Source organism: Lycium barbarum, chromosome 3 (assembly GCF_019175385.1).
Source record: "Lycium barbarum isolate Lr01 chromosome 3, ASM1917538v2, whole genome shotgun sequence".
Lineage (NCBI taxonomy): Eukaryota > Viridiplantae > Streptophyta > Magnoliopsida > Solanales > Solanaceae > Lycium > Lycium barbarum.
The window spans coordinates 127,589,908-127,609,503 of record NC_083339.1 but is presented as its reverse complement, the minus strand read 5'-3'; the positions used below and the strand labels follow the sequence as shown (position 1 = coordinate 127,609,503).

The 19,596-nt window shown below is 41.1% G+C and overlaps 1 pseudogene; it reads right to left on the bottom strand.

Annotated features, from left to right (window-relative positions):
* Positions 1 to 4,623: 4,623 nt before the first annotated feature.
* On the bottom strand, positions 4,624 to 19,117 carry LOC132631315 (ornithine decarboxylase-like; annotated as a pseudogene).
* Positions 19,118 to 19,596: the final 479 nt, after the last annotated feature.

The following is a 19,596-nucleotide window of genomic DNA, read 5'->3' as shown; positions in this document are numbered from 1 at the left end:
CATGTCATTAATATTTGTTGTCGTTATATTATAGTTTTTGGATATATTGTTGTACTGTTTTCTATTCGTTCTGATTCATTTTACAAGACATTGTTTGATTGGAGGTGAACTAAACTTTTTGACACATAAATTAAATATTAACAGCGTATGTGAGTTTGAACATGTCGTGTCAATTTTATAAAATATGTCATTCAGATAAAATGATAATGTCAAATTAATAAAGAGCTTTCAAATTAAATATAAAAACCTGTCATTTTTTCTTGAACCAGACTAAAAATAACAATAACATATAACATAGATAGAAGAAGTATCTTCTTTTTCAGAAGAAATTGGATATTCTAATATTTAAAAATTCAAAAATAAAAACTACAAAAAATATTAAAATTTTCATATTTGTCATTTCACCAAGATGTAGATGCGTGATTTGAGTGGTCGATTGCATGGTGCTAGGCTGCTAGCAAACCCTTGTCATTAAACCTTCAACAAACTTCACGAGTCCGGAGCCAAAATGACTTATTTTTGTAGCCATTAGACCAAAATAGGGTGTCTTTTTTTTTTATACCATAATGGGCATTTCGTTGATTATTCAACGAAATGCCCAGCATTTACTGTTCATAGCCGCAACAATTTTTATTTTATTTTTTTTGTTTGCAGTTCGTGAACTGCTTAACGAAATAGCAGTTTTTTTTTTTTTTTTTGTATTTCGTGAATAAAAACGATTTTTTTTTTTTTTTTGCATTTCGTGACACAATCAACGAAATAGATGTTTTTTTTTTTTTTTAATTTCGTGAATAAAAACGAAAACTGATTTGTTTTGTTTTGTTTTGTTTTGTTTTTTTTCGCATTTCGTGACACAATCAACGAAATGGGTGTTTTTTTTTTTGTATTTCGTGAATAAAAAAATAAATAGGAAATTATAATTTTTTTTTGGGGTGGTGAAGTTATATATATATATGAATGAAATAAAATATATATATATATATATATAATTTCCTATTTATATATATATAAAAAAATATATATATATATATATATATATATGAATGAAATAAATATATATATATATATATATGAATGAAATATATATGTATGAATGAAATATATATGTATGAAATATTTTCCTATTTCGTTGGTATATAAACGAAAAAAAACATATATATATTCATCTTATTTCATTCGCATATGAACGAAATAATAAATATATATATATATATATATATATATATATATATATATATATATATATATATATATATATATATATATATTCATCTTATTTCATTGGTATATGAATGAAATAAAAAAAATATATATATATATGAATGAAATATATATATGAATGAAATATTTTCCTATTTCATTGGTATATAAACGAAAAACAATATATATATATATATATATATTCATCTTATTTCATTGGTATATGAATGAAATTAAAAAAAAAAAAAAAAAAATATATATATATATATATATATATATATATATATTATTTCATTCATATGCCAATGAAATAAGATGAATATATATATATATATATATATTTTTTCGTTTATATACCAACGAAATAGGAAAATATTTCATACATATATATTTCATTCATATATATATTTCATATATATATATATATATATATATATATATATATATATATATTTCATATATAAATAGGAAATTATATTTTTTTTTTATTTCATTCATATATATATATATAACTTCACCACCCCAAAAAAAAATTATAATTTCCTATTTCTTTTTTTATTCACGAAATACAAAAAAAAAAAAAAAAAAACCTATTTCGTTGATTGTGTCACGAAATGCGAAAAAAACAAAACAAAACAAATCAGTTTTTGTTTTTATTCACGAAATTAAAAAAAAAAAATCTATTTTGTTGATTGTGTCACGAAATGCAAAAAAAAAAAAAAAAAAAAAAAAAAAAAAAAAAAAAAAAACTGCTATTTCGTTAAGCAGTTCACGAACTGCAAACAAAAAAAAAATGTTGCGGCTATGAGCAGTAAATGCTGGGCATTTCGTTGAATAATCAACGAAATGCCCATTATGGTATAAAAAAAAAAAAGACACCCTATTTTGGTCTAATGGCTGCAAAAATAAGTCATTTTGGCTCCGGACTCCAAACTTCACCCTATTTGGAAACTTATTATATTACGTTGCTCAACTCTAGACTCTAGTCCTAAAATAGGATGGATGCTCGAATCATATATAATACTACTAAACGTGCGCCAAGGTCGAAATAGATATAATTCATGTAATCGTAGAAACTATCAAAATAAAAAAGGAAGTGACAGTAATCACTATAAGTATATGTAAGAGCTTTTAATTTCTATGACACCATCGGCAGAACCGAAACAATTTAGATAGTCATTTGTGGCGACTAGATCAATGCGTTATTATTGCTTCAAGATAAACTCCCTTTGAAGGTCATAGAATCCATGTTTGATGCAAAAATCAAATTCAAAAATGAAATAGAAAAACAAAATTAAAAAAAATCAATATTACTAAAGGTGGGTCATAAACCTTATTCGATACCAGAGTCAATGATATCTAACAAATTTCACCTACTATTGAATTTGAACCAATGATTGTCGTCGTATCAAACTGTTTGATTGTATGTATTCACCGGACATAATCAAAATATGATTAGAAAGATAACCTTCTTTTTATTATTAGAACGTACCAACTAGTTATCAAATCAGGTTGATAGCCTCTGATACACCCGTGTTCTAGCTCGTCGGAGAGGTAGATTTTCCTCAAATTTTTGTCTCCTTCGTTCAACACTGATCCACATTGAGTAATCGATTTCTTCAACCAAAAAAAAAAAACATTTCTAATTTGTATGATTCAATTATTGTTAGCAAAAATTTCTACAATAAATTGGCTAGGTAGCCACAATTTTGCCGTTGTGGTGCCGCACAACTCAACTATCTTTCTGAATTGCTAGCAATAGTGTAACATAAATAGTTGCCATCCCTTTGCTGGACAAGATGCGGTTCCTCATCGGCATGTGTGGTTTTTAAAGTAATAATGTAGTACGTTCATTTTTCATTTCTTCCCTTTTCTAGGATAATTTTCATTTCTTTTTGTTTTAATTTAAAAAATGAACAAGTGGATTGACTGATTGTGTCATCTAACTTTTTGTCAACTCATGAGACACCAAAAGAACAGGGTTTCAAATTAACCAAACGAATGGATGCAGTAATACAAAAGCGTGAATATCCAAACACTAAAAAATAAAATTTCGAAAGCTTGTAGTAATAAAATAGGTAGGTCCTTGTCTCACAAAATTAGAGTTAAAAGCTTATATGATCACTCAACTTTGAGTTATTGGCCATCATAGTCACTTAACTTTATTTTGTATTTCAAAGGTCACTCAACTTTGGGTAAGTGACCTCCCATAGTCACTCAACTTTGAGTAATTGGCCTCCATAGCACTCAACTTTTTGTAAATGGCCTCCGTAATCATTTTAGCCAGAAATATTATTTCTGGTACATATTTAATGACGTGACAGTTATAATTTCTTACAAAAATATCTTAAAAAATTAAAATCAATAATTAAATTTGTTTATTTAGGATCCAATTCATCATAATTAGTGCATATAATACGAAAGTTTAGGATATTATTCATCATTAATGCATAAAAATAATAAACTTAGACAATATATCTCAAGTAATATTGCAAGGCATAAATAATAATAATAATAATAATAATAATAATAATAATAATAAAAAAATATTCTAAGAATTTAAAATTCTACTTATCAAATTAAACAAGTGAGCCAATAAACCCAATTAGCCGAATTGTCAGCAATTACAGTTGAAGTCTACAAAAAGTTACTGAAACAACACTAATAACAATCGTAGAAGATTCTAGAGAATTTGAGAATTTTTGTAGACTTCAGTTGTTATTGCTAACAATCTGGCTAATTGGGTTTATTGACTCACTTGTTTAATTTGATAAGTAGAATTTTATATTCTCAAAATATTTTGTTATTATTATTTATGTCTTGCAATATCACTTGAGATATATTGTCTAAGTTCGTTATTTTTATATATTAATGATGAATAATATCCTAAATAAATTTATCCTAAACTTTAGTATTACATGCACTAATTATGATGAATTGGATCCTAAATAAGTAAATTTAATTATTAATTTTAATTTCTTAAGATCTTTTAAAATATATATATATATATATATATAACTGCCACATCATTAAATATGTACCTGAAATTATATTTCTGGCTAAAATGACTATGGAGGTCAATTACCAAATTGAGTGACTTTTGGAAGACAAAACAAAGTTGAGTGACTATAGAGGCCACTTACTCAAAGTTGAGTAGCTTTTGAAAGACAAAATAAAGTTGAGTTGACTATGGTGACCAATTACCCAAAATTGAGTGATCATATAAGCTTTTAACTCCACAAAATTGCCAATCAGATGTTCAAAAAAATCACTATGAATAGCGACCCTAGGGACGCCGGTAGCAAGGACAAACATCTAACTAATGGGAATAAATTCTTTATTCGATCATTAGCACCTGTAGAGAATTAAGAAAATAACAAGGAGAGCTAGCTCCAATTCTTTCATTGTTTCGGACATATAGCTTTAGCTAGAATTGGTGCTAGCAAGATAGATAGGTGTGGATAGCATATCAAATCCATTGAACTTGGTTCCTGCACATTTTGAGTATGCACCCATGTTATAGAACACTATCAAATCACCCACTTGAAGCTCCGGTAATTTTATGTCAATGGCCACTGCATCAAGGGAGTCACAGCTTGGTCCGGAAATGGTTGACTCACACATTTGACCAGATTCTTCTTATGCCTTGAGCGAAAGTGGCTTGATACTCGTATACGGTAAAAATCGGATGTATATCAAACCGGTGAGACCAAAGACCGAAGGAAGAAAGGAATAAGAACGTACACGAAGGCTTCCATTCTGAACCGGAGGAATGTTTGGACCGAAGCAAAGAAGAGCATCATCTGGTCCGGTTCCCCCATGACCGGATTGGTCGAGGCCGTTAATCTGTTTGATCGTGGTCGTTGGTCCGGGAAGATCCGTTGCGCGGTTGCCATGCGTCGATAACGTCCTGCCATGTTCAACTGTCAATCGTACGGGTGTCAGATCGTACGGTCAACCTAACCCAACCTAATCCAACTCAGAGTTTTTTCTTTATTGTTTTATTTTTCATGTTGTATGAAGCCCATGGGGCAATACTATAAATAAGGGGCATTGTCCTCCTTTTAAAAGGTTGGCTCCTTCATATCAAGAACACTTTGTACTAGAAATATATACAAATCTCTCTCATTATCGCGTTGCAATCCGAATTCATTGTGTTCATCTCTCTTAAATTTCTTCAATCAAGTAACACTCATATATTAGTAAATATACAAGTCTATAGCAAACCACCGATTATCCGCTGCTCCTTCATAATATATTCATATATTTCCTTTCTCTATCAGATAGATTGAGGCTTAACCACGTATCCTATACCTACTCACAAATTTAATTGATTATCCGAATTCGGGGTAAACAGTTTGGTGCCCACCGTGGGGCCTAGGATAATAGTGGTCTTTGATCTTGATCTCTACCATATTCATCAAAATCAAAAACATCTCCTGTTCGTCTCTGAAAAAACGGACTAAATGGCTAACAGTGGGCAATCTGGTCACGTCAACAACAACGAAATCGTGGCCGAAAATGAAGGCAGCGGTCCACGAGGATTACCAAACCCCGCTGACCCTAACCCCGTTAATTCGAGGGAGGGCCTCAACCATCAAAACACCGTGGATCAGGAGAATGCCGCCCAGCCGGCCACCGACCCTTTAAATACCCACGTTTCGGTTACTTTGTCCCGGACACAGGGCCGGAAAGAACCGGATACCCCGAATGATAATATTGACTTACGTTTGATTTTTGAAATGTTGCAGGAATAGAGGGCAGCGATTGCCGAGCAAGGAATCGCAATTGCCCAGTTGCAAAGTGGAAAAGATAAAACGACCCCGGAGAAGACGAAGGGTGTTGCTGAAACCAGAAGGGATGAAGCATGGATGGTTGAGAGCAATGGGTCCGGAGCTGGTTCCTCCACCGAGGTTCTGAAAATGCTCGAAACTTTGGCAAAGCAGGTAGATTCAACCGAAAAGAGGGTGGAAACATATAACTCTCAGGTGGATCAAATCCCGGGGGCTCCGCCTTTACTGAAGGGGCCGGATTCGAGGAGGTACATCCAAAGGCCTTTTCTTCCGAGTGCAGCTCCGAAATTAATCCCAAAGAGGTTCAAAATGCCGGATATCCAGAAATATGACGGCACAACGGACCCGCACGAGCATGTGACCTCATACACCTGCGCTATAAAAGGCAATGACATGGAGGAGGATGAAATTGAATCAGTATTGCTGAAAAAGTTCGGGGAGACTTTGTCAAAAGGAGCATTGACGTGGTACGATCATCTGCCCGAGCATTCGATCACTTCTTTCGAAATGCTCGCTGATGCCTTCGTAAAAGCTCATGCCGGTGCCAAAAAGGTGCAGGCCCGCAAGGAGGACATCTTCCGTATATCCCAAAGAGACGATGAGTTGCTCCGTGAATTTGTCAACCGGTTCCAAAGGGAACGAATGGAGCTCCCTCCGGTTCCCGAAGAATGGGCCGCACAAGCTTTCACGAAAGGGCTCAATGTTCGGAGCTCGACGGCTTTGTTCAAATTGAAGGAGAGCCTGCTGGAGTACGAGGCTATGACATGGGCTGATGTCCATAACAGATACGAGTCGAAGATTCAGGTGGAGGATGATCAATTCGAGCTTCCCCCGGGGCCAATAAATGTGAACAAGAGTTTTGAGAGACCAAGGAAAGGTTACGAAACGAAGGCCGAATCATCAAGGGAAAGGTATCGGCCATACTCCCATTCGGAGAAGCCAAGCTTCAGATCAGAGAAATCAAGCGGTAGCCCAAGCCATTTCTCCGATCGGGGTAATAAACGGATCGAGCGTCCGGCAAACAGCCGGGGTCTCTCATTCAGGAGCGATGCCGGAAGCTCTGCCGGCAACAAGGATTTGCCAAAGATATCGGAGTACAACTTCAACGTCAGTACCTCAGGCCTCGTCTCGGCTATCGGCCGTGTCCCGGATGTAAGATGGCCAAGACCTCTGAGGTCGGATCCGGGCCAACGGGACCCGAGCATGGTGTGTGAATACCACGGAACCTATGGTCATAGAACCGAGGATTGTCACCAGCTAAGAGAGGAGGTAGCCCGGTTACTGAAGAATGGTCATCTCCGAGAATTGCTGAGTGAACGAGCCAAAAGTCACTACAAGGAAAGGGAGACTCATAAAAGGGCCGAGCCAGTAGAACCCCAGAATATAATCAACATGATAGGTGGGGGTACCGATGCCCCTCGAGGACCGGTGATGAAACGGGACAAGGTTTCTGTTGTTCGTGAAAAGCGCAGCTGGGATTATTTATACGAGGGTTCCATCTCTTTCAGCAACGAGGATGCCGAAGGCATCATTCAACCGCACAATGATGCATTGGTAATTTATGTACTTATCTTTAAAACTCAGGTTAAACGTATTTTGATTGACCCAGGTAGCTCGGCCAACATCATCCGGTGGAGAGTGGTCGAGCAGCTAGGGCTACTCGATCAGATCGTACCGATAGCCCGGGTACTCAGCGGGTTCAACATGGCGAGCGAAACCACAAAGGGGGATATCTCGTTGCCGGTGAACATCGGCGGCACTATCCAGCAGATGGTGTTCTATGTGATCGAAGGAGACATGAAGTACAATGCGTTACTGGGTAGACCTTGGATACATAGCATGAGGGCCGTGCCCTCAACATTACATCAGCTGCTGAAATTTCCGACCCTGGAGGGAATAAAAACAATCCGAGGTGAACAGCCCGCCGCAAGGGAGATGTTCGCGGTCGAGGAGGCGACACCGAATCCCGAAGAATCGGATCACAAGGAAGAAGATCCAACCAGGGAACCGAACACCAAATAGCAATCAAAGCACTCGGGATTGGACCCGGAGTATGAAGATGATGGTTTCGACGTACCCAGATCATTCGTCATGCCGGATGACTCGGATGCAACCAAGTCGACAGTAGAGGAGCTGGAGCAGATCATCTTGTTCGAATATCTACCGGACAGAAAGGTATACCTGGGCAGGGGGTTAACCCCGGAGCTCAAGAGCAAGTTAATTGAATTTCTTCGAGCTAATGCAGATTACTTAGCATGGTCCCATATAGATATGACAGGTATACCATCGGAAGTAGCAACTCACAAGCTCAGCTTAGACGGAAAGTTTCCCCCGGTGAAGCAGAAGAGAAGGCCCATGGCAGAAGCAAAACACTCCTTCGTAAAAGACGAAGTAACGAAGCTTTTAAAAATAGGCTTTATCCGGGAGGTAAAATACCCGGACTGGCTAGCTAACGTGGTGGTGGTGCCAAAGAAAGGTAATAAATTTCGAATGTGTGTAGATTACAAGGATTTAAACAAGGCATGCCCGAAGGATTCATTTCCATTGCCTCACATTGACAGAATGATCGATGCGACGGCCGGGCATGAGATGCTGAGTTTTCTCGATGCTTACTCCGGGTATAACCAAATTCGGATGCACCCGGAGGATCAGGAGAAAACATCATTTATTACCCGATATGGGACTTACTGTTATAATGTCATGCCTTTTGGACTAAAAATTGCGGGTGCAACTTACCAACGACTAGTTAACGGAATGTTCGAAGAACAAATAGGGAAAATAATAGAAGTTTATATTGACGACATGGTTGTTAAGTCCCTAGAAATAGAGGACCATTTAAAGCATTTACAGGAAACTTTCGATGTACTCCGCAAGTACAACATGAAGCTCAACCCGGAAAAATGCGCCTTCGGCGTCCGGTCCGGTAAATTTTTGGGTTTCATGGTGTCAAATCAGGGTATTGAAATCAACCCGGACAAAATCAAGGCCATCGAGGATATCGAGGTAGCGAATAATGTAAAGGGAGTGCAGAGGCTCACCGGAAGGATAGCGGCGCTAAGTCGTTTCATATCAAGGTCCTCGGACAAGAGTCACCGCTTCTTCTCCTTACTGAGGAAGAAGAATGATTTCGTTTGGACACCGGAGTGTCAAAAATCTTTACAAGAATTAAAAAGATACCTGTCCATCCCACCGCTACTGCACACACCAAAAACGGATGAGCGGTTTTTTCTCTACCTTGCTGTCTCCGAGATAGCGGCAAGTGGCGTTTTGGTCCGAGAATAATCAGGTACGCAATTCCCTGTTTATTATGTAAGTAGAACTTTGGGGGATGCGGAGAGCCGTTATCCCCACTTGAAAAAATTGGCATTGGCATTAGTGAGTGCTTCTAGAAAACTCAAGCCCTACTTTCAATGCCACCCGATATGTGTAGTAACTACTTACCCCCTAAAAAACATCATGCATCAACCGGAATTATCGGGCAGACTTACCAAATGGGTCATAGAAATTAGCGGATATGATATCGAATACAAACCTCGAACGGCCATCAAGTCCCAGATCTTGGCCGATTTTGTGGCGGATTTCACCCCGGCTATGGTCCCCGGGGTTGAGAAAGAGCTTCTGCTGACCTCGGGGAAAGCCTCGGGTATTTGGTCGCTACATACGGACGGAGCCTCGAACCTCAAAGGATCCGAGCTAGGAATCGTCCTTAGAACCCCGGCCGGGGATGCCGTTCGACAGTCTATTAGAACTGCTAAATTGACTAACAATGAAGCCGAGTATGAGGCTATGATTGCAGGTTTCAAATTGGCCCGAAGTATGGGGGCCGGAATAATTGAGGCAAAGTGTGATTCTCTCTTGGTCGTAAACCAAGTGAACGGCGTCTTCGAGGTCAATGACGAACGGATGCAGAGGTATCTTGAAAAAATTCAAGTGATACATCGGTTTAATGAATGGACCATACAACATATACCGAGGGAGCAGAATAGTGAAGTCGATGCATTGGCAAATTTGGGATCCTCGGTCGAAGGGGAAGAAATAAACCCCGGGACTACGGTACACTTGTTGAACACGGCGATAGAAAACGGACATGCTGAAATAAACACGATGGGTTTAACTTGGGATTGGCGCAACAAGTACATCGACTACTTGCGTGATGGAAAGCTCCCGAATGACCTGAAAGAATCACGGTCATTACGGACCAAAGCTGCGCGTTTCTGCTTGGTAGACGGCCAATTGTATCGACGATATGTTTGGGCCCCGGAGAAACGGAGTATGTGATGAGAGAGGTGCACGAAGAAACCTGTGGCAACCACTCCGGTGCTGAAGCTCCGGTCCGAAAGATCATCAGGTCCGGTTATTACTGGAACCGGATGGACGAAGATTCGATAATTTTTCAATTGCAAGTGTTTGTGTACATAAGAATGAATTTTTCCCTTCCGCCTTTGCCGTAGCAAATACTAAATGGACACGATTCATTCTGATCATTTGGTCCTTACATCGGAACCTAATGCGGAAGATCCGGCTCTTGGTTTTGTCGTAGCAAATATTATAGGGACACGATTCGTTCTGATCGTTTGGTCCTTACATCGGAACCTAATATTGAAGGTCTGGTTTTGTTTTGTTGAGGGCGACCTCCGGTTTCAACTAACCGGGGTAAACTTCAGAGTGGGTGTGATAGTCCCCTATCTCTTATCCGAGCTGTAAGATCGGGTGAGTGCTATTAAGTCCCCACTCGTTGGGCGTGACCCCGAGTTTCCGGGCATCTGTCTTCGTCTTTGTCAAGTAACACGTTATACTTGTTGCCTCGTTAAAAACCTTGCTGGAAAACCCATTTTGGGATAAAACCGTACTAAGGAAAAGAGTGCAACACGTGTTTTCAGGCCTAAATTCTAATTTTTTATCCGGTCCTCGATTTCCTGCAAAAGAGAAAGGTTAAATAAAACAAATACGGAGAGTCCATACCTTAGCAGTAGTATCTTTTCAGACGAGCCACATTCCAGTTATTGCACAGTCGTTGCCCGTCCATGGACTCTAACTGGTACGATCCTTTGCCCGTTATCCCGGTTACCTTATACGGTCCTTCCCAGTTCGGGCCCAGTTTTCCATCGTTGGGATTTTTGGTGTTCAAGGTAACTTTTCGAAGCACCAAGTCCCCAACTTGGAAATGACGGAAATTGGCTCTCCGATTGTAGTACCTTTCCACTCTCTGTTTCTGGGCTGCAATACGGACCAACGCATTTTCACGAAGTTCATCCGTGAGGTCGAGTTTTACGGCCATGGCCTCCTCGTTTGACTCCTCTGTCGTATATCTGAACCGGAGGGTCGGTTCACCAACTTTCATGGGAATAAGGGCTTCAGCCCCGTAGACCAACGAGAAGGGAGTTTCCCCCGTGCTTGATTTCGATGTGGTTCTGTAAGCCCATAACACCTCCGGTAATATTTCTCTCCAATGATGCTTTGATGCTTCAAGTCTTTTCCTCAGATTTTGGATTATTGTCTTGTTCGTGGATTCCGCCTGTCCGTTTGCACACGGGTGATACGGGGTTGATACAATTTTCTTGATCCTCAATCCCTCGAGAAAATCGTTGACTTTGCCACCCACGAACTGAGGACCATTATCACAAGTTATCTCGGCAGGGATGCCGAAACGACAAATGATGTGATCACATATGAAGTCAATGACTTCCTTCTCTCTGATTTTTTCAAAGGCCTGCGCTTCAACCCACTTAGAGAAATAATCAGTCATAAACAGAATGAAACGGGCTTTACCTGGTGCCTATGGTAATGGACCCACAATGTCCATTCCCCACTTCATGAAAGGCCAAGGTGAAATCACCGAATGCAGTAACTCTCCGGGCTGGTGAATCATCGGAGCATGTCTCTGACACCCGGTTAGTTGAAACCGGAGGTCGCCCTCAACAAAACAAAATCGAACCTTCAATATTAGGTTCCGATGTAAGGACCAAACGATCAGAACGAATCGTGTCCCTATAATATTTGTTACGGCAAAACCAAGAGTCGGATCTTCCGCATTAGGTTCCGATGTAAGGACCAAACGATCAGAATGAATCGTGTCCATTTAGTATTTGCTACAGCAAAGGCGGAAGTGAAAAATTCATTCTTATGTACACAAACACTTGCAATGCAAAAATTATCGAATTTTTGGATAAACGACATGTTGGATGCCTCTCTGTTAAAACAGTTCACCCCGGTGATAACCGCCATATTTCGGCACCATTTCATTTATACACCCTATATCGGGCACTGCGGTCGAAATTCGACAAAGGCAACAAGGTCATAGCGAACCGAGCCAAAATCATTAACCCCACAAACGGGGACTTTTACATCAAAATCCAGCTAAGGCTGAGACTCAGGTGTCTGAAATATACCGGCCCTAAAAGTAGCCGAAAGTACCGGCCCTAACAACGCCCGTCGTGATTCGGAGACGTCCAAATTCACAAAAGCGTAAGATAAGTTCCATGGGCAAAAACTCCATAAGATTCCCGGACGACATACACTGGAGGAGGAGAAAATCCGATATGTAGGCACAGTCAGAAATAATGACTCCTTAAAAACGAACCGACAATTCGGGCGGAAATCATAACAAACATTCATTCGAAGAAAAGAATCAAGGGAAATACATGTTCTATTTATATAAAGGATTTACATCGGAGACCATTACAAAGGCAAAAAATAAAAAGGCTAAGTACAGGCCCTAAATCTATCCAGAATGGCTGGAGCCGGAGTGTTCAGACACTGTCCGCTCGGAGTCGTCGGAGTCATCCCCGAGGGCACCCTTAGCCTCTTCCTCGATTCTTCTAGCCTCGAGAATAAGGGCCGGAAGATCCATAAAGCCATGCTCGGCTTGCTCAAGGGTGATCCTCCGAGACTTCCATTTTTCGTACTCAGCAACAATAGTGGCATGAGCCTCGGCGGCCTCCACGCTCTTCAGAGCTTCTTCCAAATCGGCCTCGGCCCGGTCTAAATTTGCCGCCAGAACATCCCGAGCCTCACCGAGGACATTTTGCATCTGAATGGCCGACTCAAGCTCGGCCTTGAGAGTGTCATTTGCACCGATTGTCTCTTCGAGCTCGGATTTTAGATCAGCACACATCTGAGCCCTTTTTTCCGCCTTCTCCTCGAGCACCCTCATACGCTCTCTATGCTGGGCATTCTCCGATTCGAGCAACTTGTGCCTATCGGCCATGCTCGAGGCGTCGGCCTTGACAGAGTCTAGCTCCTCTCGGAGTTGAGCGACGGTGGTTTCAAACTCACCGAACCTTGAGGATAAATGCGTGTTTTCTCGGCTAAGGCCGATCTTGTCCTCTTCGAGACGCCGGTTGTATTCGACCATCTCGGCCAGCTCGCCCTTTAATTGACGATTCTCGGCCTTTGTTGCGTCAAGCTCGGGTTGGAGGTTTGAAAGAATAGCCGCTCGGTTCAACTCATCCTCCTTCTCCCGAAGAAAGTGCAGATATTTCTCCGTTTCCCGGCCTTGGGCATCCAGTTGGCCCTTGAGGTCGTCCACCTCTTGCTGGGCGCGGATGAAGGCTTCGTTAATAAGCACCACACTCTGCAAAAAGAAGCAAGTCAAACACTTTTCATAAAACGAGACAAAAAATTCTCAAAGGAAAGTATGCAGGGACAGTTGACAAAACTTACCCAATTGCCCGCGTGCATACCCTCATTGATGAGGCACTGGCAAGAGACCCCGTTCATCTTTCGTTTATCCGAGTCTGAGATAAGGGGCCCCAGGTAGCTTGCTACGCCCACCGGATGAGAAAGAAAGCTGCAATCCTCGGGAACAGTGATCACAGCCGACCTCGTCCTCCTCGGTTCTACACTTGGGGCCGGAAAGGTGCGGATCAAGCCATCTCTGGCACCGGACTCGGTGGCCCAACCGACCGCCCTCGTAGCTCGAGGGATATGGAGGTGTCCAAAACTAGCAGCTTCGCCGGTTGCAGGAGGAGTACCCGAGAACATGTCCTCGAACTCATCCGGTCTTGAAGCCAGAGTTGAAGAACTCGGAAGGACCTCAGCAGCTTCAGCAAAGGCTGGGATCTCCGAAGACACAGCAGGCTCGTGCTCGGGCTCCGGATGAACGTCAATGGGGACTTCGGTCTTCGTGGCCGGTTCGGTCCTTCGACCGGCTTCGCAGCAACCGCCTCCCTGGATCTTCTTGTCCTTTGAAGGGGGGTCTCCTCGGAAGAAGCGTCGCCTGAAATATCGATGAATTCAATCGACCTCAGAGGAGTTGGAAAATGAATTTCTTCCTCACCTGTGTATAATACGGGCGCCGAGGACCCTTCCCCGGCTGAAGGAAGGGGTGAAACAGCGACAACCCCTTCCGGAATAGGGGCCACGGAAGGGGCCTCACTGATCCTCCGAACGAGGAGCTCGGGCTCTGTTCCGTCCCTTAAGGTCCTAACGAAGCTCCTCGCCCGTTTCTTTGGTTTCTGCCCTTTGTCGGAGGGCCTCTTTCTCTTGGCAGCAGCAGCAAGGATACGAGATGCACCTGCTGAATCGAACTCCGATGCCAACATTGTAGGTTCGGCTGCCGACTCCGGTCTGGAATCCACCGAGCCCTTGGGCAAACCTGAAAATCGAAGACACAATAAATACGGGTAGTAGAAGATGCATTGAACACGGGTAGCAGCAGAGTATTACCGTGGTTCTGGGAGACCCATCGACCGCGTGACAGGTGGCCCCACGTCCGGTCGTCGTGGACATGCTGGCTGAGGAGTGCAGTAACCCATTCGTTCAGATTCCGGACGACCGGAGGAATCCATCCATTGGCTAATATAAATAAAAAAAGCGGTAAGAAAGTGGAACCAAAGTTCGATAAAACATACAAAAGCAATTACTTAGAGTTCAGGTTTACGCTTGTTGTTCCACGTTTCCGGAAAGGGCATGTAATTGTCAGAATGATGTCCGAGGTCCTCACCCAGACATATCGCTCCAACCATCCCCTATCTCTGTCTTCGCCCATTTTCGAGAAAAATGGATTCCGGCTACGCTTTGCGAGCTTTATTACGCCACCCCAGAACAACCTCGAGGAATATAAGTGTATCAAGTGGGCCAGCGTGAGCTCCTTCCCGGCATTGTTGGCCAACAACAGGAGGCATGCCACGACCCTCCAAACGATCGGACCAATCTGTGCCAAGGTCACGTCATAGGTCCGGCACATGTCCAAGATGACCGGATCGACCGGAGGGTCGAGCTTGAGAGTGAAAGGGTAAGTGTACACGTATGAAAAACCTTCCCGGTGGTCAGTGACCGATTCACTTGGCCCGGGGGCAAAAACTTGAACCGAACGGGTGTCCCACCCGTAATCAGCCCGGACTAAGTCGAGTTTTTCTTCAGTAATAGATGAGGGATATCGCCTCACATCGAACCCCCTATCGGATACCTGGTAACGTCCAAAATACACTCCTCAAAGAGAAAGTGTACACGGTCGTATGCAATATATTTACCCAACTATGAGTCGGGGTCGATCCCACAGGGAACAATATGCTAGGCGATTAAGAAAGTAAGGAACTTTCACCAACTACGCTAAAGTCAAACGATGGATAATATTTTGGGTTTTTGAGATAGATTATAACTAATGCGGAAATGTAAACTAACCTAGAAAGCAAGTAAAATGATCAATGGCCACAAGTTTGGATACAAAGGAAATTACACTCAAGTAACGATCCAACGTATTTTACGATTTTACAACTAAGAGCGGGTTTGTGTCAATAGATAATGATATCTAAAATCTCATTGAAAGTCTTCCAACCAAATCAATGAATTTCACTCTAAGCTTTTCCAAGCCTTAGAGTGTGATATTAGGCACAATCAATTTAACCTCAAGTAACTATCCTCTTCCGAGCTCAAGTTATTAGATGAGTTTAATGACCCAAATTCTTGTTAATTAATCTTTCCCAACCTAGATTTCCTTTTCCAAGCTCAATCTAAGTAAATGGGTGAGTCCTAGGGTTAGCTAATCCCTTTGGAAACATTCAAGAACGAGATTAATTAAATCAACAAAGACCCACTTCAATAGCAATAAAAATCATTCAATACATAAGCAAAACAAGAGTTTCATCCAACACTTTAATCCTAGAATATTTTCATAAACAAGATTCAAGTGAAGAAAATAAACACTACACACTTAGATATACAATACAAAGCAAGAGATTGAAGAAATAAATTAAAGGTTTAAGAAATGCTCAACCAAATCTTCAAATCTTCAACCCCAAAGTGTGGTGTAGATGAACCCTAGACTCCAAGCTTGCAAAATGGCAAAAGATGATAATGTTTTGCCCTAAGCCTCTCTTTTGTAGCTCCTCTAATTCTTCCAAGTTCAAAAGAATGTCAAAATCTGCCCCCATATTTCTGTTTTTGCAATTCTGCCCGTTTTTGCAAAACTGTCCACTTTTGACAGTTTTGCAAATCTGTCCCGTTTTTGCAAAACTGTCCAGTTTTGACAGTTTTGCAAAAATGTCCAGTTTGACCTCTTTTTGACTTTCTTTTCACTTGGTTTCTTCCGATCACTCATTTCAGCTACTTGGCTTGTTTTGCTCTATTTTGTTCCATTTTGGTCAATTTTGATCCATTTTGCTCTTTTATGCTCTCCGGGCATCTTTTCCTACAAAACAACATAAAAACACAAAAAGTAACAACAAAAGTGCTTAAAGAGTCGCAAAAACTTAAGGAATTAGCATCGAATATCGCGTAATTTCACGACTCATCAATACCGAAGAAGGTTTTTCGACCTCTAAATCTTTGTTGAAGTTAGGCTTGGCCGGTATAATGTCCGAGGCAGTGGGCTCGAAGGTGCTCTTTGCTTTAGTTGGAGAGGCAGGCTCGGTTCCTTGAGATGAAACCGAGGGAACATCGTGGGAAGTAGTTTCAGTATTGGCAGACATTTGAAAATATGGGGTAGAGAGATTGGGAGAATGCGAAAAGGAAGTTAAAAGGGGTAAAGGAAACAGTCAGAGAATTCCAAAAGAGTTGTGAAGAACGAGAGGAAGAAGCAGCTACGCAGAAGAGCAACTATTGAAGAAGTTGGTAAAATCGTTTCCTTTTTGCGTAATACAAACAGCGAATCAACAAATGAATAAGAGTTGTGAGAGTTGAAAGATGAGAAGTGAAGAACTTCAGAAAAGAGAAAATGAATGGAAGAGTCGAAAATGTTTGAATGGAGAGGTGAAGAGCCTTATATAGGCATGGGAGCGGAACGGTTATCGATGCCAGCCAACCAGGGGGAGCCACGTGTCCCATAATTAATGAGGAATGACCTGAAGCGACGTGCGTTACGGCGGTTGTCAGAGTTGACCATCCGGAATAAGACACGTGGCCGATGAAAAGGGGACGTGACGCAACTGTTCCCGCCAAAATGAGAAGATAACAACGGATAAACGGAGTCGCCGATTTCTTGATTCATCCACTTCCCGTTACTCCGATAAATCTCTGGTCCGGGAAGTGTGGGGACTATCTGTATACGGTAAAAATCGGATGTATATCAAACCGGTGAGACCAAAGACCGAAGGAAGAAAGGAATAAGAACGTACACGAAGGCTTCCATTCTGAACCAGAGGAATGTTTGGACCGAAGCAAAGAAGAGCATCATCTGGTCCGGTTCCCCCATGACCAGATTGGTCGAGGCCGTTAGTCCGTTTGATCGTGGCCGTTGGTCCGGGAAGATCCATTGCGTGGTTGCCACGCGTCGATTACGTCCTGCCATGTTCAACTGTCAATCGTACGGGTGTCAGATCGTACGGTCAACCTAACCCAACCTAATCCAACTCAGAGCTTTTTCTTTATTATTTTATTTTTCATGTTGTATGAAGCCCATGGGGCAATACTATAAATAAGGGGCATTGTCCTCCTTTTAAAGGGTTGGCTCCTTCATATCAAGAAAACTTTGTACTAGAAATATATACAAATCTCTCTCATTATCGCGTTGCAATCCGAATTCATTGTGTTCATCTGTCTTACATTTCTTCAATCAAGTAACACTCATATATTAGTAAATATACAAGTCTATAGCAAACCACCGATTATCAACTACTCCTTCATAATATATTCATATATTTCCTTTCTCTATCAAATAGATTGAGGCTTAACCTCGTATCCTATAACTACTCACAAATTTAATTGATTATCCGAATTCGGGGTAAACAATACCCACAAAGCAACTGTTATAAAGTGTTGGCCTAAATGATCCGTAAATCCCGTCGTCAATCCAATACTCTATTTTCTCACCTCTAACTCTTTTACCAATCACATGCGTGACTAACGTAAAAGCCGTTTCAGGAAAGAATCGTCCTGGCTCCGCGATTATTGTTAAATAAGGCTCGGGGAAATAATCTTGAACTGCTTCATTTACTACACCAGCTATTTCCTCGAACAATGGGGTCGATCCAAATCCCCTGCCAATGTTCAAAATTTGCATTTTAGGAATTCCGAGATAATCGGAGACATCAAACACGGCCCTGGCATTTGCAATCGCCTCACGATAGATGTTGGGATCTTGTGCTATGGATCCCACGTGAAATGAAACACCTACAACTTTTAAGCCAGCCACATTAAAGCATAATGCAGGAGCGGTTCAATCTCTTCGATCGGGCAGCACGCCGAACTTTTTCCCGAGGGGGCGCAAGGAGCCACTATCACTAGGGGGCTTTGATTCGGAGTAACAAATGGCATTGAGGGTGCCATTGCTTGATCTTGTCAACTTCGAGCTTGGAATCAAAGGTTGTGAGATTGACCCCGACAGTGGCTGCGTACTTGATGTGGGAAATAGCCTTGCACGGATTAGCAAATATGATTTGGTCTGGGCTTATTCCGAGATTTAAGACAGTGTCAATCTCGAGTAGGGTAGCACAATCAAAATTAGCACCCAAGTTGGCTAGTTTGGTAAGAAGCGCAGGTTCACTGTTGCACTTGACAGCATAGAAAGGCTTTACATTTGGAAAAGAATGGTTCCATTTGTCCATAAGCCTTTCAATTGTGGCCAAATCCAGTACATAAAATGGTTGGCCAGTTTCATGCTTCTCCGCCGCCATTGAACGGATCAAATCCGTCATCCCATCTTTTTGTATTTTGTGCACACGACTACTCTTAGCTGCAGACAACATGATCAAGAAATATAGTAATAGAGAGAAATAAGAGAAATATATGAATGAAATAGAAGTTATAATTAAGAGCAGTAGAAGAAGCTAAGAGTCTTTTGTTGCTGTTTCTATGCATATATCCATCTCCTTTATATACTACTCCATGCAATGCCGATATATGCCTAAAATACCTTAACGCGCATTGTAAAAGCGTAAGAAATTAAATTGCAGGAACATCTCGACTCGAGCCCGCCCACGTTTTGTGAATAGAATAGACTATAGAGTATATATGGAAAGCTTTTTTCTCTTGCTTTAGACTAATACTAATTATTTTAGTACAATAAAAAATACGGGAATCTCTTTCAAGGCTTCTGTCCACCTGAAGATTATTTAATTTTTAAAACATTCTAATTAGCCTGAATGTTAGACGTTCACATGAAGCCCCTTTTTAGTTATTATTAGACTCTAAATATAAAGAAATGAGTCTCTATTTCTCATTAGTA